Raw genomic sequence first — 26,417 nt, forward strand, 5'->3', positions numbered from 1 at the left:
ATGAATCAGTATGTTCCTTCTTGTCTTTTTTTTATTTGTAGGTTTGTTTACTATGTACACCGAGAAATTTCCATTTATAAAATCGGAAACGATTTTTACAGAAGAGTTTTGGAATATAATGCAACCAAAACTGGAAAAAATTCTATCATGGGTGTTGACTTCCTGAATTAGTTAACCCCAGTTCCATGCCACTACGTGAACCACAGTGGATATTAAGCAATTTCCACAGTGGCAACCTCATTAAATTTTACGATACTTACCATAATTGCTTAAGAAATTTTACGATAATCATCATAATTATCGTAAAATCTAACGAGCTTGCCAGCAACTTAACTTGTTGCCAGTGTGGACCCGGCATTAGATGCACAAAACTTAAATAATATATATTATAAATAAAAATTTAAAATTATAAATATTTATGATTTATGTCTTCGACAGCCCTGATGAAATATGAGTCGGATCGAGTCATAGAGCAAATTTATTGACACAAACAACTTTGACACGACCTTTTTATATTAACTAGTAGACCAGATATTATGGACCACATGTTAAAAAATCATATTTTCAATTCTCAAGGTCGATTCTGTAGAACGTCTCCTTAACTAGGAAAAAAAGTATTTAACAACGGCACACGTTAGATCATTACCCGGTAACTGACACCTGTCAAACGACAAGTCCCATAGACAAAACAGATGTTTGGTCAAAAGCTGATAAGTGAACAGATATCATATATGTACCTTACAGTTACTACTCGTAGTAAGATCAAAATATGATAAGATCCTTTGTCTTGTTTTGACCAAACTAACTGTTGTGTTTGTTCACATATCATCATATTATCAACGCATTTGAAGGATTTCGAATTGAAATGCAGATATCATATTATAACCAAATGAAAGAATATACAATACTGACAAATTGGGTACTCTTAACATAAAATAGCCAAAAAAGCAGTTATCAGGTTATGCCCAAACAACGCCGAGTCATGTTATGCCGGAGTTTAACAAAATATATTTTATAAAAAAATTTTCACAGTAGTTTTACAGTTTATATTCTATAAAATCTAATAGTGCAACATATTTTTTTATCAAATATCGATCTTTGTTGTCAGATAAAATTTTCTAAAGACATTTGATTGAAAATTATAGATTGTAGGATACAAAAAATATGAAATGTTTTATTATAATCATCGCCACTCAGATTACAATAGTATAAATAAAAAAATGGAATCATAAACGTAAAAACCAACAAATATTTTGTTCTCAATTTTTTAACTCAACTTTTATAAAATATGTTAAGCAATGTTTTAGAAAATAAAAGCTTTTGAAAAAACTTTGTAAAGAGTTCACTGGACTAAAAGATTGGCATTATACCCTTGGGTCAATATTTCAGTGTGATAAGATACCGAGTATATACGTAATGTATACGGCACAGCTTAAAAGTGTAAACATTGAGAAGCAATTATTCTCAGTGAGGACGTAAATAAAATCTAAGAAAAAAAATAATGATAGATATATAGTTTTTACAATTTATTAAATATAATAATAATATACATACAGGGATCCCATATACGTCACATAAAATATCTATGTTATCAGTCAGTGTATCACAAATTTTAATCAAATGCTGAAGCTGTGAAACTTTTGATGACGATGTAAGAATCAGCTTCGATTGATTCTCATTCAAATTTCCTTTGATATTTTCTCTGTTAATTTGTGATATGGGTAATATGGGTAAATTATTGGCTTTAGAAGCCAAAGGAACAGTCAATACTAATTTTTCCACGTGTGTATTTATCTTAACCAACTGGTTGTCGAGTACGTGAACGAATAATATAAACTCAACCGCGATTAGTTCTAGAAGTAATCCGTTTATATACCAAAATAAAATCAATGGGTAAGGGTCCCACAGCATTAAGCAATCGTAAGTAAATTGTAAAACACTACAAAAGAAATAAATAATTGATCCATATATGACTTTCTTTCTAAGCGAATTGTAAAAATCTTTCGTACTTATGTTTAATGATTGATCAATAAACTGGATGTTTCTTAGGATTACCAATATATTTTTAGGCGCAAAATGGACGCATATGATTGCCGATATTAAACTTCCAATAAAAGCTGGCGCCGTCATAATAATATCGATTAATCCTTTCTCGACACCAAAGAGACCTATATTTTGACGTAACCTCCAAAAAAGTACAAACGCGTTATAAACGGACATTATCAAATAAAAAAATATAGAATAGATTTTTGCGGGACATAAAAATTTCATAATTTGAAGTTTTTTTTTGCGAACTGTTATTTTTCTCAAACCAAAAGCGAGATAGAGCAACGATATGGGACTTAAAACTCGGCGTATGTTAGCGTTCATTATTATTGTTTGATTTAATAAAACGCTTTGTAGTACTTATTCTACTTTAATTTTAATTTGGACAGGTTTCGTCCGCCTCAGAGGGACATTTTTAAAACAGTATTTATCGCACAACTCAAAAGCGACAGAAATAATATAACAATATATTGTACATAGAATTATCCGCCCAATAAAAAAATAATTTCTAAATTAATGAGGTTAGACATTAATATTTCATACTACATCAGGGGCACTAAACAAATTATTCTAAAATATTAACAAAACACAAAATATGAAACAATCAACACTTACAATGACATTAATATCAACAAATATTTATGATTAGTCAAAATTTACAATAAAAAATATATAAGATAAAATAAACAATAATCACTTGAAGTAAGATCGAATACAAATACAAATACAACCGAAATATGAGTCAAAATTAAACAAAAATTAAAATAATAAATATTGCACAATATATAAAGTTATGTTACCTACAACAATATAACAATCCCAAACATTAAATATGGTATAATAACGGAGAAGACACAAAATACATTTGATCATTTAACAAATTAGAATTGGGCAAAAATGTATACTTATTAATCTCTATGATTTCCTGTTTATCTAATTTTATGGATTTCTCATTCAAATGGAGGATTTAAAAAAAATTTAATGATATTAAATGAGTGATTATTTAAACATAAATAATTTTCAAAAGATTACCATTTTTGGCACAGGCTAAATGTTCTTTGATCCTAGTGTTAAAAGATCGTCCCGTTTGTCCAACATATTTGGCATCACAAGCAGGGACGGCTTTTGTATAGGAGCAAATGTGCACTGATCTCCCAAATTATTATGTAATAATATGTACGTATTCAAATACATACATATTGTTATAATTAATTATTGTAAACTATCTTTAATTTGTCGCCCGTCCGCTATGCGCATCCACGTACGTGTATTTCTGGCGTATTTTAACCGGCCGCTGCCTGCATACATGTACGTCTTTCATAGTATTTGTTGAATGTTCGAAAGAGGATCTGTGCTGCCCGACCGTAGACGATTTTTTTGCATGCTGCCGATATGTACCTCACTGAACGTACAATTTTTACCTTGCTTTGTGCAATGTTCTCCCTCCTAGTGCTTCAAGTATAACTAACAGATGTCGCGATTTACTGGCGCGTTTATAATAATATTATTGTACGTACGTATGAAGTAGGTAAAAGGTTCCCGCGCAGTATTTAAAAATACTAGGTATATTATTATTTCATACGTTATGAGGTAAATGCTCAGTTGTCTGATGCGCCATGTTAATATTGAATCAATCAAAATATCGATTAGAGTAATATTGTGATCATTAAGTTAAGTACAGCCATCTCACCATACGAATACTATTTTATAATTATTTTCCATTTCAAAATTAAACAATTATTTTAATTTTAAACTAAATAATTTTAATATAAATCTACAGCAAATTAAGTCAGTAAACATAATACATAAAATATACCTACTTATACTTACTATTATTTTTGACGTTGAATGTTTTTCAAATCAGTCCCATTTAGAGTGCAATTCTGGAGTTGAGGTGTACAAAAGTAGCAAATTTTTAACACAAGTGATATCCCGTTGGAAAATTAATGATCCATGCCTAGTATTTATAAAAATGATACAGCGCGTATATGAGAATAATGTGGGATGACAAATGAGGATTTTGCGGCTTTTCTCAATGACACATGTCTAAAATACTTACATCAGTTACGATTTATGGAAGTTACGAGTGACAAACGTGGTAACTATGTCGGCATATATGAAGTGTAATTAGGTACAATAAAAATCGAAAAAGGTGTGTAGGTACCTATTGCCTTTTGCATCATACTTATCATACCAGAGGCTTGAAATTTGTAACTTTAGCAACAAAAAAATGCTGTCCGTGAATGTAAGCGTCGTTTAGCATACGCTTACCTCCACCACAAAGGCTTTTACAGATTTTTTTTCAATACAATGAAAAGAAAAATGCATGTCTTTATTTGCACTCCCTAATTTTATTATCACCGGCCGCCACTGATCACAAGAGTCACAACTTAATAGATAAATTCCACTTTGGTTAAGTTTATCTAATCTATCTTTAGTATTCACGAGTATTAAATTCAAATAATTTTGTGTGTTGTAAAATGTTACATTGAAAAGATTGTTATCTATTTTTCTTGAAATATTCTCAGGCACTCCTTCTAAGAAACCTAATTTAATCCAGTGTTTTTTAACACTGGCTTCATCTATCACCAAACTGGAGGTCACGTTTAATAAAGCTAAATTTTTAGATTTGTTGGCGATAATGCGATCAATCAAACATTAGTCATTACCGTTATTAGAAGCGAATTGTCTAATCATCTTTAACTCAAAAGCAAAACTATTTACGGACATAGAAACCATTAATAAACGATGTATAAAAGCATTAAAAACTGATAATTTATGGAAAATATGATGTCTAGAATAATGTTATCACTGAAGGTATCCTTTCTAAAATGATAAATGTATGTTTCTTATTTGTAACATTGATTGTTAAGTCTAAGAAGTATTATATTATTCTATATAGCAAACCTACTTATGAAGCAGGTAGCTACAATGTACAATATTAGTGTAGAAAAAATACTGCCTAGTTTAATAGTTGTAAATTAATGTTATATGTATGAAATTTAGACCACAATGCACTAGTTCTCAAATATTTTTTATTAACGGTAGTAAAAATATAATATTTGTTAATTCGACACTCAGATCAGTGATACTCATCTTCATCTACCTAGATAACATATATAATGAAAACAAGTTTTCCAAAAAATAACTTCATATCGGGAAAAGTGGTAAATGTCATAATTAACATTTTTAGAAATAGATATCAGTGTATCAATAAAAGAAACTACGAGGCTATAGATGACTGATAAATAAATATACATAATATTGTGTAACATATTTTAGGAGGATTTATTTATTGGTAGATCTTTCGCGTCTTTCGGATCCAGCTTGCAGCGGGGCTAAAAGTCCGAGAACCGATAATTAAACATGCCAACCTCTACCAGGTTTCCAGTAAGGATATTGGGTCATTTTAAATGAGTAATATTATTATCACTGATACCTTCGGTGGATAAAAACTTTTTTAATATCAGTATTACCCGGAGCAAGCACCCATTGAGCGAAATAAATGAGATGAGACGATTCATTTTTAATTATGTCAATTTAGTATGATTTAATATTTATTGCGAAATTAATCGTCATCACAAGTTCGTTTCTATTCGATTTGCTTGTCTTTTTCTTCGTACACGCCGTAACGTACGTGATTATCTTCATGCATATCGTTCATTTGTGGGGGCGTCCAGATTTCCGTCGTAGTTCCGTCATCACAATTATTAGAATATCTTAATTGATAATTAATTATCTCCAATTTCGTGGAGAGTAAAAGTTGTGATCGAGTAATCTCATATCTAGAATTCTCAAGGAACAATCAGAAAGGGTGAATCTCGAACCTCGAGATTTTCGTTAATGATTTATCGAGAAATGAGAATTGAATGATTCGAGCCTTTTCACATTTTATAATTATTTCTTGAGAATTTTTGAAACGAGATTTCTCCATCACAATATGTTAATTCGAGAAATTGTTATTGGGAAAAATAAACGAAGAGAAATTGTAAATGACAAAGAATTTGTCGATCGGAACTCGAATTTTAAAAAAAACCTGTAAAATGTTGACATAAGAAAAATATTTCTTTGCAACGTAAAACTAAGTCTATATTATTATATTTAGTAAATATCCTTATTTCTCGTATAGACTTCTTCAACGGAAATTAACTACATATCGAATTGATTGGGCTCTCAGTAGATGAAATTTTTAAGTTATTGTGTGATGAAAAGATTCAACTAAAATATGGAATGAAACGCGAAAATGCATTTTAAGTAGGTAGGTATATATAATTGAAGTTTCTTGAATGCGGCCTTATTTTATTACAGATAAAATTTATCTGTAATAAAAAATGAATATGGCCTTCCAACGTGGAAAACTCCCCTACCCCTGGCTTTGACGCTGCTAAAGATGCAGAAATGTGTTTTCTTGTCTGGAACCTACGAGAGACAAAATGTACTTTGTCGCACGCGTCTATATACATAGACTATGTGTATGAGTGCTGAGTGTAATGCCAAACCCTACACTTTTATTCACCATCAGTTAGTCGCTATAGCTTTTGCGAGCACATTTCAACGACGCCCATACAGATTGTAGTGCCAAAACCAAAACCGACTTACTTTTATGTTTTACCGCTTAGCGTAACTATGAAAATAAAAATCTCTGCAGTGGGTGTCGGACGAAATCCCGAATGCCGAAATCCCGAATGGCCGAAATCCCGAACGGCCAAAATCACGAAAGGCCAAAATCCCGAATGGCCGGAATCCTGAAGGCCGAAATCCCGAAAAATAAAAAAATATAAACAATAATAATTTTCAACCAGCGGTACCCCAATGGGGGCGCTTTTTCTAGAGTGTGTAATTTAACAAGATAAATAAAATAGTTATATAAAAACTATTATTAATTATGGAATGAAACAAAAAAATAAATTTCAACCAGCGGTACCCCAATAGGCGGCGCTTTTTCTTGAGTGTGTAATTTAATAAGACAATTAAAAAAGTTATATAAAACTATTAATAATTATGGAATGAAGCAGGAAAATAATTTTCAACCAGCGGTACCCCAATAGGCGGCGCTTTTTCTTGAGTATGTAATTTAACAAGATATTTAAAATAATTATATAAAAACTATTATTAATTATGGAATGAAACAAAAAAATTATTTTCAACCAGCGGTACTTCAATAGGCTGCGCTTTTTCTCGATTGTATAATTTAAGTAGATAATTAAAATAGTAGTATTTAAAACTATTATTAATTATAATAAGTCTAGTAATGGTAAGTACCTAAAAATACTTACCTCCTATTCACCTATCGACTATGATTTTTTTAAATATAAAAATTGAAAATGATTAAAATACTTAATTATTATTTCATCAAATTTAAATCGGTCTGAATTATAAATTTTGTAAAACGATCAAAATAAATAAAAAATAGTTATAAATGGACAACTAATATACCTAGTAAACCAAAGACATTGCACAGTGCTAGTAAACTGTATTTCATAGAATTATCGAGGAGTTTCCAAAATAACAGTGTCAGATGGAAAGCCAAGTAGAATCCATACTTCGGGGTGAACCCCCCCCCATCCTTGTAGAATAATAAAGGTTGTAAATTATCGGGAAAATCAATCATTAATGGATTACCTCCGTGAAATTGCGCATAGTATTTCCTTTTGAAATTAGTGTGGACATTAGTGTGTTTTTATTATTATTAGTATGTTTAATAAATATTTTATATAATAGATGTTTACTGTGTACCTCTCATGAATAGCTCTTGTATTTGAAAAAAAAATGATATTAATATTCTCATATTATCATCTCTTTTATTCCGCATAACATATTATTATTATTATGAGTATGGTGCCGCTAGTTGAAATATATTTGGTTGCTTCATTTCATAATTATTAATATATTTTTAATATATCTATTTTAATTATCTTGTTGAATTACACACACTAGAAAAAACGCCGCCTATTGGGGTACCGCTGGTTAAAAACTATTTTCTTGCTTCATTCCATAATTAATATTAGTTTTTATATAACTATTCCAATTATCTTGTTAAATTACATACTCAAGAAAAAGCGCCGCCTATTGGGGTACCGCTGATTGAAAATTATTTTCTTGCTTCATTCCATAATAAATAATGGTTTCTATATAACAATTCTAATTATCTTGTTAAATTACACACTCTAGAAAAAGCGCCGCCTATTGGGGTACCCTGGTTGAAAAGTATTTTGTTGCTTCATTCCATAATTATTAATAGTTTTTATATAACTATTCTAATTATCTTGTTAACTTACATTTTTCTTCTTCTTCTTCCACCCTGTCACGTCCCAGCATTGGGGCACAGGGCAAGCACAAGTTGGCGCCACTTCCTTCGGTCCATCGCCAAATCCTGTGCCTCCCGCCATGTCAGACCTGCAGCACGTAGGTCGCTTTTGTAGCATCGCTGCAGGGTGAGGGAGGGCCGGCCACGGCGACGGAACCCTTGAGCAGCGCTCGAAATGTAAAATTCTACGAACCGGAGCGCTCGATAATTTTACGAAAATATTACCTAACATTAATATCTAAGTGTATATTTTTAAGTGTGTTAGATTTTTTATTATATGGCGTATGTCGCTCAGACGGTCAAATTAATATTTCCACGAGACGGAGCGATAATTTTGGGGATGTTGCGAATAGGAACGGTGCTCCGGTGCGTTCCGATCCATTTCGAGCCCTGTTGTATCTGCTCACGAATTCTGGTGTTTGTAACGTGGTCGTACCAATATACCTCTAAGATTCGGCGGAGACATCGATTTTCAAAGCTCAAAAGCCGAGACTCTTGAAGCTTAGTAAGATGCCATATCTCACAGCCATACAGGAGCACATGTAGCACGCACGCGTTAAACAAACGACATTTGATCCTCACAGAATACAGCCTTGACTTCCATGCGATTCCAAGTTGGTTGAACGCAGAGCTTGCCACACCCATGTGGATTCCAAGCTCAATAGAAATACCACCATCATCGGAAACCGTGACACCCAAGTATTTGAATCTGGACACCAGCTCGACGGGCAGACTGGAAACCCGCAGAGGAGTGTCGGCGTCGATACATGCAGCACTGCACATGGATTTGGTCTTAGCGGCATTCAGATGAAAACCCACACGTTTCAAGTTCGCGGCGAGCCTGTTCACGGTTACCTCCAACCTTTCGATCGTCGAGTCAAACACGACTGCGTCCTCTGCATACTCCAAGTCGCACAGTCTTTCTTCGCATAGATAGGTTGTGTCATCATGATTTATTTATTTGAAAAAGACACGTTGAGTACATAACAAATTATTAATTCAGGACGTTCACAACATGACATTTAGAATAAAAATTACAAGTAATCAGTTCAGAAAATCAGAAAAAACAAAGTGGAGGAAAAAAAGAAAACAAAAATAGTTTTATACAAAAGAAATAAAATTTAAAAAAAAAACAACAATGATTCAAAAAGTACAAATTAAACAATAAAATAGAATTTAAAAAACAGAATATATAATGGATCGCCAAAAATATCTACATCTCTAGGGAGTGCATTGACCAACCGCACAGCCCTCGCTATTGGTGCCTGGTGAGCCTGACATGAGGAAACAGCTTTCACCCAAAATAGGTCATGGCTGCGACCACGCATGTAATTGACGGGTGTGTAAAAATTTAAATTTTCTAGAATATCGGGATTGAAAATGATACCACGTGAGAGCAGGGAAAAATGCTTTAAGAGCAGAAGTGACCTACGAGCTTCAAGAGAATGAAAGGCGAGCATGCCTTGAAGAAAGTTAGTCGGAAAATACTCGTTTGAGAAGGTGTCAAAAGGAAAATAATTATAAACTTTAAAATAGAGATGACGAAGAAATTTTTTCTGAACACGCTCTAAAACAAGCTTATAGGAAACTTCATAAGGACTCCAGATGATGGAGCCATACTCAAGAATACTCCGTACTAACGACACATAGAGTGTACGTAAAACAGTTGGATTCTTGAATGACTTGGCTTGTCTCATGACGAATCCTAGAAGCTTGCTCGCACGCAATGCCGTAGAAGTGATGTGCGAGCGAAATGATAAACGTGAGTCAAACAATATGCCAAGGTCTTTAATTTCTGACTGACGCTTTAGTAATCTATTTGACATATTGTAGTTGAAAATAATTGGAGATCTTGATTTCAAAAAGCTAATACACACACATTTATCATTATTAAATTCGAGTTTATTTTTTTTCACCCAAATTTCAATTGAGTTAAGATTATTTTGTAATATGTGACAATCTAATTCACTGTTAATTGACGCATATAATTTTAAATCGTCTGCAAAGAGTAAAAACTGGATTCCATTTATAACATTGACAATGTCATTAATGAATATAAGAAACATAATTGGACCAAGATTTGATCCTTGGGGAACACCTGAATAAGTTTGAAAGACGTCGGATCTACACCTTGCATACTCCACATATTGACAGCGATGCGAAAAGTAAGATTTGAAAAAGTTGATAAAATTTATAGATCCACCTGCTGCACTTAATTTGTTAATGAGAATATCATGATCTACCCGATCAAAAGCCTTTGACATATCTGTATAATTTGCGTCCACTTGACAATTTACGTTCAGCGAATGAGATATGTACTCAGTATACGTCATAAGGTTTGTAAATGTTGATCGAGCTGATCGAAATCCATGCTGAGCGTCAGTCAGTTGACCGTCTACATGTTTATAAATATACCTATGCAAAATAGACTCAAATAATTTAGCTGGTGCAGATAGAACAGCCACCGGGCGAAAATTTATTATTTCAGAGCGCGAGCCTTTTTTGTGCACCGGACGAATACGGGTTAGGCTCCAACAATCTGGGAAGACAGAAGTACTTAGGTTGAGATTAAATCAATATAGTAGGGGGTCAGTTAACAACTTATGACAGCCCTTTAAAATCCAAGGGGGGATACCATCAGGACCTACTGAGGATTTTGGATATAGTCGAGAGAAAGCATACACCATGTCAGTCTCATCCAGAAGACCAATATCTAGTACTGGCCAGGAAGATGAAATACTATCCGGGTGAGGTGTGGGCAATATCGAAGGAGCTTTAGAATATACAGACATAAAATATTGAGCGAAACCGTTAGCAATGGATTGGGAGCCACTCAAAACACTCCCTTCCAGAGACATAGATGATAATTGAGCAGTAGAGTCGCGCGTACTTCTAACGTAATTCCAAAATGATTTAGGATCTGACGCTAACTTCCCCCCGATACCATCAATGTATGACTTATACGCAGCACCGATGAAACGATGCACACTCCTACGCAGATTAGAAAATAAAATATAATCGCTGAGACACTTCGATTTCTTCCATTTTTTGTGATGCAAGTGCTTTAGTCGAATGTTTTTAATTAAATCAAAATTGAACCATTTTGGGTAGCTGCGCGAAGAGCCCGATGATTTTTTTATAAAGAATGACTTGTCAAATACATTATATATACATTGGTAAAATACCTTCACTGCAGCATTGACGTCACTAATCGAATATAAAATTTCCCAATCAACATTCTGAAATTCGTAATACATATGCAATAGGTCGCCCTTAAAGAAGTTCCACAAATTATTATTATTAAACTTCGATTCAATACATTCACTGTCTCCATTTCCAACATTATGATGTTGAATACGACTATTTGTGAACCGAAAAGAATTTAATGGCAAATCTATTGAGAGCGCGGGGTGATATGCATATTCAGGTATAAGTGGGTCGGCACACGCGTGTACCGGTACACAACAATCTGAATCCGCCAAAACTAAGTCCAAAATTCGCAATTTTACATTTCTAATCTCTGAAAATTGCTTGAAATTCATACAGGACAAAAAATGAGCAAACTCCAGATCGATATTTGTCGAGGATGAATACAAATTGAAATCACCAATGATGGTTATGCAATTTTCAACTGGCAAGTTTTCAAAGTATGAAAAGAACGAATTATATGCATCGCGAGACGATCGCGGTGGAAAATACACGCAACAAACAGTGAAAAATGACCCATTGCACCGTAATCGAATAATAACGACGTCAATAGCTGCAGCAAAGTCACAGTCAACAACAGATATACTGTCCACCCGGTCGGAGCGTACAGCAATGAGAACGCCACCACCTCTCTGTCCAAATCTACGGTCACAACGAAATACCAGATATCTTTCATCAAACAGCTCGGAATCACACATTGAGTCGTTGAGCCAAGTTTCGCTCAGACATATGACTGTAAAGTCAGATGCTAGAACAGCATTTCGCAGATCAACGGACTTAGTTTGAAGACCCCGAACATTTTGATAATAGATATCTAGCTTCTGAAATGAATTAATATTATTTGGACGTCACAGTTTCGGACTACGAGAAGGCCGTTTCCACTACCACTCGCTTACGACCGAGTTAACAGGCCAAATATCGGGTATCATAAATTTGGTTACATCCGACTCCGGAACGACAACTTTAAATGAAGCATAATTTTTCTTTGTTAGAAGTTTATGAACAGATATTTTCACACCAGCTACACTTTCGTTTAAAAAAACTAGTCAGTGCCTCCACGGTAGTATTAGGATGAAGCGACCAAACGTGAATTAATTTTGTCTTCTCAATACCAGAGCAGGAGGCAGTGCCTGATTTGGTACCTCTAATGTTAACAGCTGCTGTGGTAAACTTGTTATTTTGACGTTTGCTGCTTTCCACCGTGGTCCATATTTTATCATCAGTGCCAGCTGACTGCGACAAATTGTCTTGTCGTATGATGTAGGCGTATTCCACTGTCGAGGTAAACCATCTTACGCATTATGAAATCCATCATGAAGATAAAAAGAAAGAGCGCATGTACACATCCTTGCTTGACTCCTGACGTGATTTCAAAGAGGTCAGAGAATGTTCCGGCCGCTCTCACGCGACACTCTGTATTGGTGTAGAGAGCACTTATCACGGCGACCAATTTCCGTGGGACACCATAGCCTAGCAGAATTTGCCACAGAAATTTACGATGAGGACTGTCAAATGCCTTTTCATAGTCCACGAAGCAGCAGGCGATAGGTATATTCATCTCTTGGTACTGTTGCAGGAGGCATCGGAGAGTTGAAATATGCCCTGAGCAGGACTTCCCCGGGACAAATCCACTCTGCTGCGCACGCAAAACGTCCAGCATGGGACTTCCAATCCTGTGCAGGAGAATCTGCGCCAACACCTTCCCGGAAACGCTAAGGAGAGTGATTCCTCTGTAATTATTACAATCTTGTGGGTTACTCTTTTTGTGCAGAGTAACAACGGTACCATCCCTCCAGGCTTTGGGGCACTGCTCCCTTTCCCACACCTCGTGCAGAAAGATGCATGGATGCCATCATCTCCAGGAGCTTTCCTGCGCTTCAGTCTTTTGATAGCCTCTTTAACTTCAGCAGTTGTCGGAGGATCTTCGCAGAATTCCAATGCAGTAGTGATTTTGAGGGCGGTGATCTCCGATGGAATATCGATGCAATGAAGGTGAGCGATTCAGGACATCACTAAAATTTTGGCGCCATAGCTCCTGGACCTTTGCAGGTTCAGTGACTGTCACTCAGTCAGAGTTGCGTTATGCAGTGACCACTGGACGTTTCCTACCGCAAATTGCTCTGGTGATGCGGAAGAGAGCATTTGGATTATTCTTGCAGGCAGCAGATTTTGCATCCCGAATGAGGTCATCCAGGCGTCGGCGCTTATCGCGGCGGGCAGAACGATTTACCATGCCGTCCATTATCTGGTATTCCGCGCTGCGCTGTAGGTCGTATATACCATTGTCTTGCAATTCTTTTAGGAGCTTCCTCTTCTCAATCATCTCCTATGTATGAGGTGACATCCAGTCCGGCCTGTGCGTATGCTGCTCTCTTAAGGCAGTTGTTGCGGAGCTCATTATAGCATCCCGGAATAATATCCATTTTCCTTCCAAGGAATCCGAGTCGATGGAAGACGTGAGAGTTCGAGCAGTTTAAGCACTTCCGCAACTCCAGCTCATAGGTTGCACGCGCACGGGTACTTTTCAGTTTTTCCACATCGAGTCTAACCGTTCTTTTGGGTTTTGGGACTCGTTTGAGGTCTATACAGAATTTTCCGACCAAGAGTTCGTGGTCACTGTGGATGTCTGCACCTCTATATGTCCGCACGTCTAGCAGTTCATGCCGGTATTTTGCTTTGACCAAAATTTGGTCGATCTGGTTTCTTGTATTACCATCTGGCGATGTCCATGTATATTTGTGTATTGTCTTATGAGGGAAAAGACTACCACCAATCACAAGACCATTCATGGAGGCAAAATCTACCAGACGGGAACCATTATCGTTCATTTGGCCAAAGCCATGTTTTCCCAGCACAGAGGGTCCACGCAAGGGGTCAGATCCTACTTTGGCATTTAGATCACCGAAGATAACTGCATGATCACAGCTGGGGATATTTTCAGTGGTTTCCGCCAAACTTTCGTAGAATTTATCCTTATCTGCATTGCTAGCAGCCTCTGTGGGAGCATAGCACTGCAGAAAAGTGATGGAGCCCGACTTGGTCTTGAAAGTAGCATGGAGTAGACGCTCGGAGATAGGTTTCCAGCTGGTGAGGCACTTGCAAGCTTCCTTAGACATCAGCAATCCGACTCCACTACGTCGCAATGTAGCGTGTCCGGAGTACAATAGACGAAACCCACGAATAAACTTCTCGCCAATGCCAATGAGTTGACACTCACTGATCCCGAGAACATCTAACTTGTATTGAGAAAGTATTTCTGTAAGTTGCTCGGCCTTTTCAGGGACATTTAGAGTACGAATATTGTAGGTTCCAAAACAAAATCGTTTACCGAATTCAAGAGAGGTCGTCAAGATGGAAACGGGGGTCTGAGGCTTCCCTGTGCTTGGATTGATCTGTTGTTTTAGGGTGTGCAGGTGATCATTCCACAGTACCCGAGTTCACGGGGCTGCCACCTTAGGGCCCGTGAACATACCTTGGTTTTCTGTAGGGGTTTTCTTTCCCGTATCCAGAATGTACCAGTTTTTAGGCGCTGGGGATTTGCCTTGCACCCTCTTCTATCTGCTACAGCATGCTTAATTGCCTAGGGACCCTCATGGAGAGGTTAGAGGTAGGATTTGTTGGCAGAGCTATCATGGATAGTCGACGTACTCAGCATTTCAAATGGAAGCACACCTAATCTGGCATCAAGGCATACCCCACTAAAGTCATACCAACCTTTGGTCCCCTGTTAACTTACATACTCAAGAAAAAAAGCGCCGCCTATCCGGGTACCGCTGGTTGGAAATAATTTTTTTGCTTCATTCCATAATTAATAACAGTTTTTATATAACTATTTTATTTATCTTGTTAAATTACACACTCTAGAAAAAGCGCCGCCTATTTGGGTACCGCTGGTTGAAAATTATTATTGTTCATATTTATTTTCGAGATTTTGGCTTTTGGGATTCCGGCCATTCGGAATTTCGGCCGTTCGGGATTTTGGCCATTCGGGATTTCAGCATTCGGGATTTCGGCCTTCTGGATTTCGACCCTAACCCCTCTGTGCAGTGTAAACGTAGAATGTTACCGGCCGAGTGGCTGACGGTCTCGCCTATTACTGAAGTTAAGCAACATTGCCCGCGGATAGAAGTTGGATGGGTGACCGCTTAACGTTCGAATCCCACAGCTGACAAATATTTTACCATGTTTTTATTAGCTCGTATTCTTGTTTGTCCCGTACAGATTTGTCTAAGATTTTTAACTAACTTCCCGACTAGCTAGATATTTGAACTTTTAAGACGGGAATGCATTTTTTAAATACTTTTCGCCATTTTTAAGCAGAATTGAATTCATTTTCAGTTAATTCTGTTTTGTATGTTTCGGAAAAAAATCTACTCACTATTATTGCTTGCTAAGTGGGTCCTAGCAACTTAATTGTTAATATATACGTGCATTACTATGGAAATCAATATGAAATGTCAAAAGGACATTTCAGTATTCTATATTTATTAATACATATAAGTGTCAAGATTATATGATTCAACAGAAAATTTAAAAACGTGGTATATAAAAAGTTCTTTTTATTTTGTAAATATTAATATTTTATTTTATTTTTTTTCAATGTTTTTCGCCTCAACTGTCTTACAAAGAGAAAGTTAACTAACAAATAAGTTATAAATATATTTTATTTTCCAAACGCAATAATAATTACATTATTTATTCTTTGGTAGATTTTCAGCGTAATTTTATTGTGTTAAATTTTTGAGTTTTAAAAAATTAAATAAATGTACCTTGGAGGCGCCGGGAAACGATCCTGGTACCTCTCACATGCTAAGCAAGCGTGTTTTAGTAGATTTCTAGTACAATGTTACTTCTATAATCTTGTGAATTATTCGTTGAATGAATTAATGGTTATGACTAGATAATGATTTTTTAATTACCACCTTTAAAATACACGTTAATTACATCGATCGGTCGCCTGGTGATTACGCGCCAGGTGCGTCTTCAGCGTCCAAAATATTAACACATAAATGTAAGATATTTCCAAAAATAATTAATCCAATAAATTTGATTGATGTAATAAGAATTTATATTACTTATAAATATATTTTTTTTACTAATACGTATTTCTTAAAATATTTTATTACTACTTAAAATATTAATTTGTAATTTTAACCTTAGTAAGACAAATATACGTTAAAAGGGAAGGGTTGTACCTACAGAGGCGCCTAGCGGAAAAATACGAAGCTTGCAATTTGAGACATTTTACATCATACGTTGAAGCTGGAAAACTTTTGATGACAATGTCAAATTTAGTATCAGCTTTAATCGATTCTCATGCAAGGTTCCTTTAATATCTCTTCTGGTAATTCGTGATAAGACAGGTAAATTACCGACTATAGAAATTTCAGAAATTTTTAATACTAGCCCTTCATGTGCTTATTTATTTTCACCAACTGATTGTCGAGTATGTGGACGAATAATATAAACTCAACTCCAATTAGGTCTAAAAGTAATCCGTGTATATACTAAAATAAAACCATAGAAGAAAACCCCAACATTATATCGAAAATAAATTGTGTAACACTACATGAAAAATAAATAATAGATTCATAGATGACTTTCTTTCTCAGTGGGTTATAAAAATCTTCCGCACTTATTCTCAACGATTGATCGATAAACTGGATGTTTCTTAAGATCTGCAATATATTTTCTTGCGCAAAATGGACGTAAATGATTATTGATATTAAAGATGCAATAAAAGCTGGTGCGGTTATAATAAAATCGATTAATCCTTTCCCGACACCAAATAACCCTATATTTTTGCGTAACCTCCAAAAAAGTATATCTATATGCTTAAGTAACGGACATTATCAAATAAAGAAACATAGAATAGATTTTGGCGGGAGATGAAAGTTTCATGATTTGAAGTTTTCCTTTGCGAACTGTTATTTTTCTCAAACCAAGGGCAAGATATAGCATCGATATGGGACTTAAACCCCGGCGGATGTTAGCGTTCATTATAATATGATTCTAAATAGTATACCTACTTATGAGGCAGGTAGAAACAATGTACTATGTAAGTGTACACAGTAGACAATGGTTTTAATTAATTATTAAAATACCCAATTGCTCTATATATTAAGTGATTTTCTATGTTAAATCAATAACCATACTGACAATTTGTTAAAATTACAGTCTAGTTAAATAGTTGGAAAATGTTGTAGGTATGAAAATTAGATCATAATGCACAAGTTCTCAAATATTTTTTTTTAAATTTTAAGGAAAATAATATAATATTTGTTAATTCGGCACTCATATCAAATTTCAAAAATTCATCTACATCCACACAAATAACTCAAATAATTAAATAATTAAAAATTCCAAAAAAAAAATCATGTAGGGAAAATATATAAGTATATAATATCTGAATTGATTATCAATTATTTTCAATATTGTGAGAGTAGAGGTCGTGATCGAGAATTCTCAAAAAACAATCAGAAAAGATGAATATCGAATCTCAAAAAGATTTTCATCAATGATTTCTCGAGAAAAGATAATTCACATTTTCCAAATATTTTTTGAGTTATTGAAACGAGATTTCTCGATCTCAATGTAATAATTCGAAAAATTGTTACTGGGAAAAATTTACAAAGAGAAATTGTAATGGAAAAACAAAATTGTTGACCGGAACCGGAATTTCAAAAAGATGTCCTCGACTTTACACCGGAACAGAATATTTGAAATTCACCAGTATTTATTTATTGCTAAAAGAGCTTTCGACCGAACGCCTAGAAAAAAAATCTCGAATGTTATCTATTACGGATTCGGCAGGTAAAATATTTGGACCGGGTGAGTTAAAAAATAAATAAAATATATCGAGAAAACAATACACCAATCTCAAATTCTCCAGAATAACAATTTTTTTTGAATTCAAGAATTCTCCAAATCTCGAGAAACAACAAACTTTTTTATAAGTAACCTATTGAATTTGTCCGCGTATGCTATGGTCTCTACATTTAGTTGTTGAAAGTATGCAAATAGGGGGGGAATCCTAAGTATGATTGGTAAATATTAAAATCTATTAAAATACCGTCTGGGTAATTAATTACCAATATAATTTATTTTTAAATATTAAATACTGGTTCTTTAACATTTTTTTTCTATTATTAATGCTATACGTTTTACACGCATGTGTACGTGAACACTGGTAGCACATTGGTTGAACATTTTTTGCTTTAGATACAATGATGAGTCACTTTTGAAGATACTGTTCAGTCGTTGATTCGCTTATTCTCAGTTTGGTTCTATGAACAATCTCGTTATCGTCTCGTCTCGTCTAAGTAACTACGAGTAGTGCAACTTGGAATGGAAGAATGCATGTTGCGCATAACGCAAAAGACCACAAAAACAATAGATAAGATGACGGATACCAATACGCTCTGTAATTTCTGTTGCCAAGCAGATTAAATCGTGCAATCTTATAGTTGTACCTAATAGGAGAGAAACAATCAACTCGCTGGATCGACGGTCATCAAGTTCCGTGGATGTACGTGGCCACGAAGAACTAGTAATCAAGAATCTGAGTCATTTTTTGTTGCGACCTAGGATTCGCAGTATTCATTTATCATTAAAAATATATGCACAGTGCCTGAAGATGCCGAAAGGCGGAACTCGGGATGCAAAAACAAATGGAATTATTACATTACTAAAATAAAAATATGTTTTTCTTTTAATTAAGAATGCTACATTCTTAAATCTCATGTGAACATTCATTAAATAAAATACAATTTAATTAAAGTGTTTATATTTTATTGAATGGTATTAATAGACATATTGCTACAATTGTTGTGCACTCCTGTTGTCTCGAATGAATAACTTTGCATGATAATAATTCCATAAGAAACCGTAGCTCCAGCGAAAATTCGAATGAATGACAAATCTAAAATAAAAATATTGCATATTGTAATTTCCAATTTCCTCGACGAAATCAGAAGCGAAAACCGATTCAGTTGGATTCTTAGACATGTATCTGCAGAAGAGAACATAATAATTATTATTACACACATTATAATTTTATTCTTACACAAATACCATTATGCATTAGTGATACAAAAAAGTACTAAATGACCTTTAGGCTTCTCTCAATGCCAATATAGTCCAAGAAATTGATTAATTTCCGAGGAAGTCTGTTTCAAAAAATAATCCAGGAAGCCAGAGAAATGTAAGTACATTACCCCCGTACTAATTTACGAATTGAAACTGTTATTCACTTAAATTGGTTTAAATTTGGATATTTTGTGAGATAATTGCAAACAATTAATACAGATTTACCAAAAACTTACACAAGTTGAGTGTTTTTTTTTAAATCTACACAAAAAATTCCAATTCTACCTACTTAATTAGAATGTTTTTGAAACCTAGTATTTTTTCAGTGTTTCTACAATATCTGCGTTAATTATGTTGACAGATCTTTTGGGTTAGGATCATTGATCCTATCTTTAGAACGGTCGACAATTAACTGAAGATGGAGATTCGAACAACCTTCTTCCAATCTCGGACAGTTATGATAGAACGATAGGGTATTTACATAATATGTTAATATCTTAATGTAGGTATGTTTCTTTTCTATTTTTATTCACTTTTTTATCAATGTTTTGGGTATTCTCATATATTTCTACGGATTGGACTACTGATTTGATTCATGTCTACATTAATAAGCTCATCTCTTGAATTGTTTGTAATGTATGTGTTTATAAACTTTATCTCAACTTGCTTCATATTGATGAGTTGATTACCTTTGTCACATAGATGTACCTACCCAATTCTACACTATGGTTAATCTCTAAGAGGGGCCTGGCAAATTAAGAATCCGCCTTCCTTGATTTATTGTGTACTTAATTAAAATACAATTATTACCTACTAACAAAAAAACCCGACAAATTTATAGCAATGGTAGAGTATACATTTTATAACTTTGCACTTGTTTGCACTTTTTATTGTACTGATACGCCTCTTTGCTTGATTACCTAAAATTAGATCAAATGATATTCACTTGTATTAATATAAGAAGTTATAAATAAATAAATTGATAATATATGTAAAAAAAATATTTTTAGAATATTAAACATCATTTTCATCCTTGAGCCGGAGTGCAATGTTATGAAGCATAATATACTCTAACCAATAATATATGTAATGAAATGTATTATCCGTCTATTAACTACCCTGAACACGAGGATATAAAGCAGTGTTTCCCAACCCTATTTCTACCACGCTCTACTTCATCGATTCAAAAACCTTCATGCCTATATTTATAGTTTCCTAACTAATTCTGAAAAAAAAATGAATTGCCTAAAATAAAAAAATGCACATAGGCAATACTATTTTAATATAACTTAATAATAAGTAAATATGTGAATTACGTTACATGTACAACTCGGAAGAAAGTTAGTTCGATCCTTGTGCTATGTATCGTCCTCAAATAATTTTCAAGATGACCTTTTTTGCCCCCTAAAATATTCAATTTGCCGCACATTTGGGATTCACTGTATATTATAAAGCGTAAATAATTACATTTCATATTTATTTCCTTAAATATGCATGTATTTAGCCCAAATGCTTTTAAATTCAATATTCATTTAGAAATTACACTGACTTTGTACGAACATTTTTTTACACCTAAGTCGTTGCCGATAGCTCACTGTTGTATAATAAACGCATAACGCGGTCCGCTTGTAAAACTAGCCGACAGTGTAAAGAGATAAAAATTATGGTATTTTTATAGGTAGGTAGATAGTATTATTATGAATTTAAAACCATATTTTCTTTGTAAAATATTTTTATTATTTTATTAAGCTCAAAGAAAATTTTGTATCCTATATATTTTGAAGTATCAATGAATTTTAAGATAAATAGTTTATTATACGGGGGGGTTTTATACAAGCAGTTATTATCCATGGGTTATTATCATATAACTCTTATATAATTAAGTCCCAATTCGTTTTTCATCATCTCTGTCTTGTTAATTTTATTTACCAATCATGATTTATTTTTGATTACTGATTACAAGTAAAATTCGCGCAGTATGAAAACGAGAAATTCGGTGCCGTCGGCGGAAAATACTCGAGAGAATTTGTACCGAGCTATAGAATTAGCTATGTATGAATGTTTATTGATTTAAAATAATAAATTTGATAATATTTATATATAAATGAATACCTAAATGGGTTTCAACAGCCATTTGGTGCACAATGTTTGAAAATTGGGTTGAATGCGGACGCAGGGTCGCACATTTGTATGCACACAAAAATATCATCCAGCATGATCGTATAATCCATAAACATGAGTTTATAATTAAGATAATTTGCTGAAAAAAATAATTACGTAGTTAATAAGCTGATATTATATTATGTAGTTGAATAAATGAATATAATAATCATTACTAATCACCATTTATTATTTCAGGGTATGTCGTTGGAATATTTCATTTTGAAATACGTTTTAATTTTCCCTTACAAAACTTATTCAACCACTCGCATGGGGACAAGGTGCACAATATAATAACAGATTTTATCTACAAGTAATCTACAGTAAATGACTGTGGTTAAAAGAAAATCATATTGTCAAGCAAAAGTTATCACTAGAGAGGAACCGGTGAAGTCTAAATCCATACCAGCCATACCCATATCAATGGGAATGGGACGATTTGGCACCGCAAACTGGCCTCGGGTGATTGGCCTCCGGTTATTAGTCGCCAGTATAATCGGACGCCGGCCCAATTGGCCTCCGGGACAATCGGACGCCGGTACAATCGGGCGCCGGCCCTATTGGACACTGGGCCAACTGGCCGCCGGGAGATTGGACGCCGCACGGCTGAATAAAATGCGCAAAGGAAAAGACCTACGTAATGACTTGGTAGAGAAAGTTGACGCGACAATTTAATATGCTTCTATCTACTTAGTGGTTGTACCTATTACATTTTGCGCTTAACGTAATTTTATTATGTTATTATTATTACTTATGCTTTATGCTGTTTATAAGAAGAAAAGAATTCTTTCCTCGTCAGAACTTGAAGATGTGCATAATTAAGTAATTTATTGTGTATACCTACCTATTCATATTAAAAAAACAAATATTAATATTGAATTGATTTGTTAAAATAATATCTTTCGGCGTTTTCTCGATTTCATGTTATTATAATTGAACTTTATATGTGTACATTATCCGTAAATAAGTATTTTGAAGATTATGAAATTACAAACAATATAATTAGGTAAACCACTTGAAAGATACCCACATACCTAATTTTTATAATATATTATTGTTTGAAATATGTTGGTCAATCGATCTATAATAATCAGGTACAATTTATATTAATCAAGGAGTATCTATACGTAATAAATAAAATAAGTCTATAATAATTATCAAACTATACCGTAGGTATTCAGTACCTACTTTATTATATATTATGTTGACAAAGCGAATTCGTATGTAGGTGTATATTATTATTAATACACTATCGTTTGAAATAGGTAGTAGGCATATTCGACTTAAAATTGCTTATTCTATTTTTATTACTTAACGTATTTTATAAAAAATGCGCTAACTCACATTAGATGAATTTCAAGAAAAGTTGACTTAAAAAATTCAGCATGGTGCATAGGTAAATGAATATTTTTTCATAGTGTGGTATATTTTTTTTTACATTATTTAAAAAATAATAATTGGAGTAGAGTGTATTAGATATTTATTTAAGTTGAAATGTTCATATGTTAAAAATTACACCTTTAATTTAATTGTGTATTTCATCAATACATATTTTTGTTGAAGGATAGATAGTATGGCTAACAATAATACATTATTATAAACATTATTAAACCAAGAGATGTCACGGAGACTTGAAGCTTTCGAGATGTGGCTGTATATACGCATCCTCAAATTTTCTTGGACTGACCGGGTTACAAATGTTGAAGTTCTTAATCGAATGGGGAAGGACCAAGAAGTTCTACGTAGTATCAAACACAGAAAACTACAGTACCTCGGCTATATTATGAGAGGACAAAAGTACAGTATTCCCCAACTTGTCATTCAAGGAAATATTAATGGTAAGCGTAGCAGAAAACGGCGCCGCATTTTGTGGCATAAAAACCTCCGTTATTAGTACGAGTGCAGCTCAACTGAACTATTCCAGGTAGCAGACGACAAAGCTAATATTACCTTGATGGTTTCCGACCTCCGCTAGGGGATGGCACAATAAGAAGAAGAAGATAAATATTTATTTCTGAAGAAAATGTCAAAAAAATCAAAATTCACTGTTGGAATATGAATACGTATAATATAACAAAAATAGTATAACAAAATAGTAATAAGTAACAGCGTAAACTTAATAATTATATATCCTCTTTGACAACAAAACGTCGCTATAGGATTTGTTTCCCGAATATCCATTTTTGTCGAAATCGACATTTTAATGCAGTTCAATTTCTTTTATCGAACTCTACCGAAATCATTTATAAAAACAATACATTTTTATCTAGGAACAGAGATATTTTTTTAAAAAACCCGAATACGCCATGTTAAGTTACAATTACTCCGTGGTGTTCTCCCGAATGTCCAACTATTCGTACCTGAATATCCAAGTTAATTTCGGTCGAAATATGTCTCTGGCTGAGTGTTTATTTCCCGAATATGACTTTAGCCAATCAAACCGCGCTCACGCCGTGCATCTCGCTCCCACATTCACGCTGTCTAGCTCTAAAACAATCACGCCCACTTTCATATTTTTCGGCCTTCCGCAGACTTCTTTCAAATTTCGTCTTATTGATATTGTTTTTAACGTTACTATTGTTTTGTACCTGTAGCTGATACATCACCAGTTCGCCCTGAACTTACAGTAGAGTTGTGGAAGTGAGTATTTTAACCTAAATAACTGCATTTTGTTTTGATAAATGACACAAAATCCCAACGGTTATATGAATTCTACAGTATGACCCGGCAACTACTATGACGTAAAAAATAATTATTATTTCAAATTATTATTAATCAAACATTGTTTGTCTTTATTTTACTTTTAATCTAGGTATTTCTATGAAAATAAAGGCGATGCTATTATTTATTTTTGAATGCGCTGATAGTTAATTTAATTTAATATGTATGTTAGTAACTATTTATTTGGTGGATATTATATACTTAGGATATTGGTACCTACCTAATATTAGCAGCCAATGGTAATTAATTTATACATGCTATTATTTTGTGTTGTTATTCCTTACAATAGTAAATATATAATATTTATTTGGTGGTTTGTAATAAGTTTAATTGTCAATTATAGAAATATATAGATATAATAATATACAGATATATATAAATAAATATATTTTTTTTTTTGGAAAAAGTATTAATATAACATTGTTAGCAAGTACGAGTAAGTACCATCATAAAATATTGGAGAAATGACCGTGACGTCAGTTAGTAATTGAAGTAGTAGATACCTTATAATATAATTTCTCAGAAGTGATTTAAAAAAAATATGTAAGTATGTTTAATTATTAGAATGGTACATTCTTAAATCTTGTGAATTATTCGTTCAATAAAAAAATAGTTAATTACTTAAAAACTATTTTATTACTTAATCCGAAAAAAAAACGAAAAAGCGATTGCCGCATGTTATTATTACATACGAACTTGGGTAATTACGATCATTAAGTATTTAAATAGTAGAGGTAATTATTAACAATTATCGTGTAAATAAATATAACATTTGAGGCGCGTACTTTTTGACCACTCAGTAATCTGTGGGCCGTGCAGCAATACGCTACGGTCTTAAATCCCGAACGTCCATGTTTTGTCCCGAATATCCATTATTCTGAGAGAGCGCTAAAAATTTCCCGAATATCCACAGTGAGTACTTGTAAATAAAACGCATTTTCTGTGCATCAAAATACTTATTTACGAATTATGTACACATATAAAGTTCAATTATATTAACATGAAATCGCGAAAACGCCGAAAGATATTATTTTAACTAACCAATTCATTATTAATATGAATAGGTAGGTAGGTATACACAATAAATTACTTAATTATGCACATCTTCAAGTTCTGGCGAGGAAAGAATTCTTTTCTTTTTATAAACAGCATAAAGCATAAAGCATAAGTAATAATTATTATCAATCATAATAAAAATATGTTAAGCGCAAAATTTATAAGGTACGACCACTAAGTAGATAGAAGCATATTAAAGTGTCGTGCTTATTAGCATATTAAAGATGCTTAGAGGTTTTTTTTCCATACTCACACTAAAGTGAAAGATTTAACCTCCAATAAATATGCATGCTTGTAGTAACGTAATATGTGGATTAAACTTATGACAAATTTCTGGAGGAATTGGGTGCCTACGTTAATTCTTATTCTTTTTCCGTCCGATCCTAATAGTATCATAATATTATGGGCCTCCACATTTGTATTAACAGATTTTTGTTTTACGAGAAATGGATTTTAGCCACTTGGTCAACCATTAGGTCTATATTCTGACTCCAAACACAAATGTGTATTTTCCAGACCCAGGATTCGAACCTGAGGCTCACCACATGATAAGCTGACGCTTTAACCGCCGGCCGTTGAGTGACATGATTAGTTAAATATCAAGTATCTTTTTCATATCGGTTAATCCAGTGATTACAAATTAGAATTCCACAAGCCGTATAAGGAATTTGCAAGAAAATGCTCAAAAGCTTCTGAACAGAGTATACCTACCTTGATTTTTTCAGTACTTTTATATAATGAAGCATTTTAGAAAAATTTAAGATTATTTTTTGGAATAGGTATGTTTCTGAAATATTTTCAAAATATGTATATTCAGTAAAGAATGCTACAT

This window comes from Rhyacophila brunnea, unplaced genomic scaffold (assembly GCF_057557595.1).
Source record: "Rhyacophila brunnea isolate RB1 unplaced genomic scaffold, BYU_Rbru_1.0 scaffold_9, whole genome shotgun sequence".
NCBI classification, from domain to species: domain Eukaryota; kingdom Metazoa; phylum Arthropoda; class Insecta; order Trichoptera; family Rhyacophilidae; genus Rhyacophila; species Rhyacophila brunnea.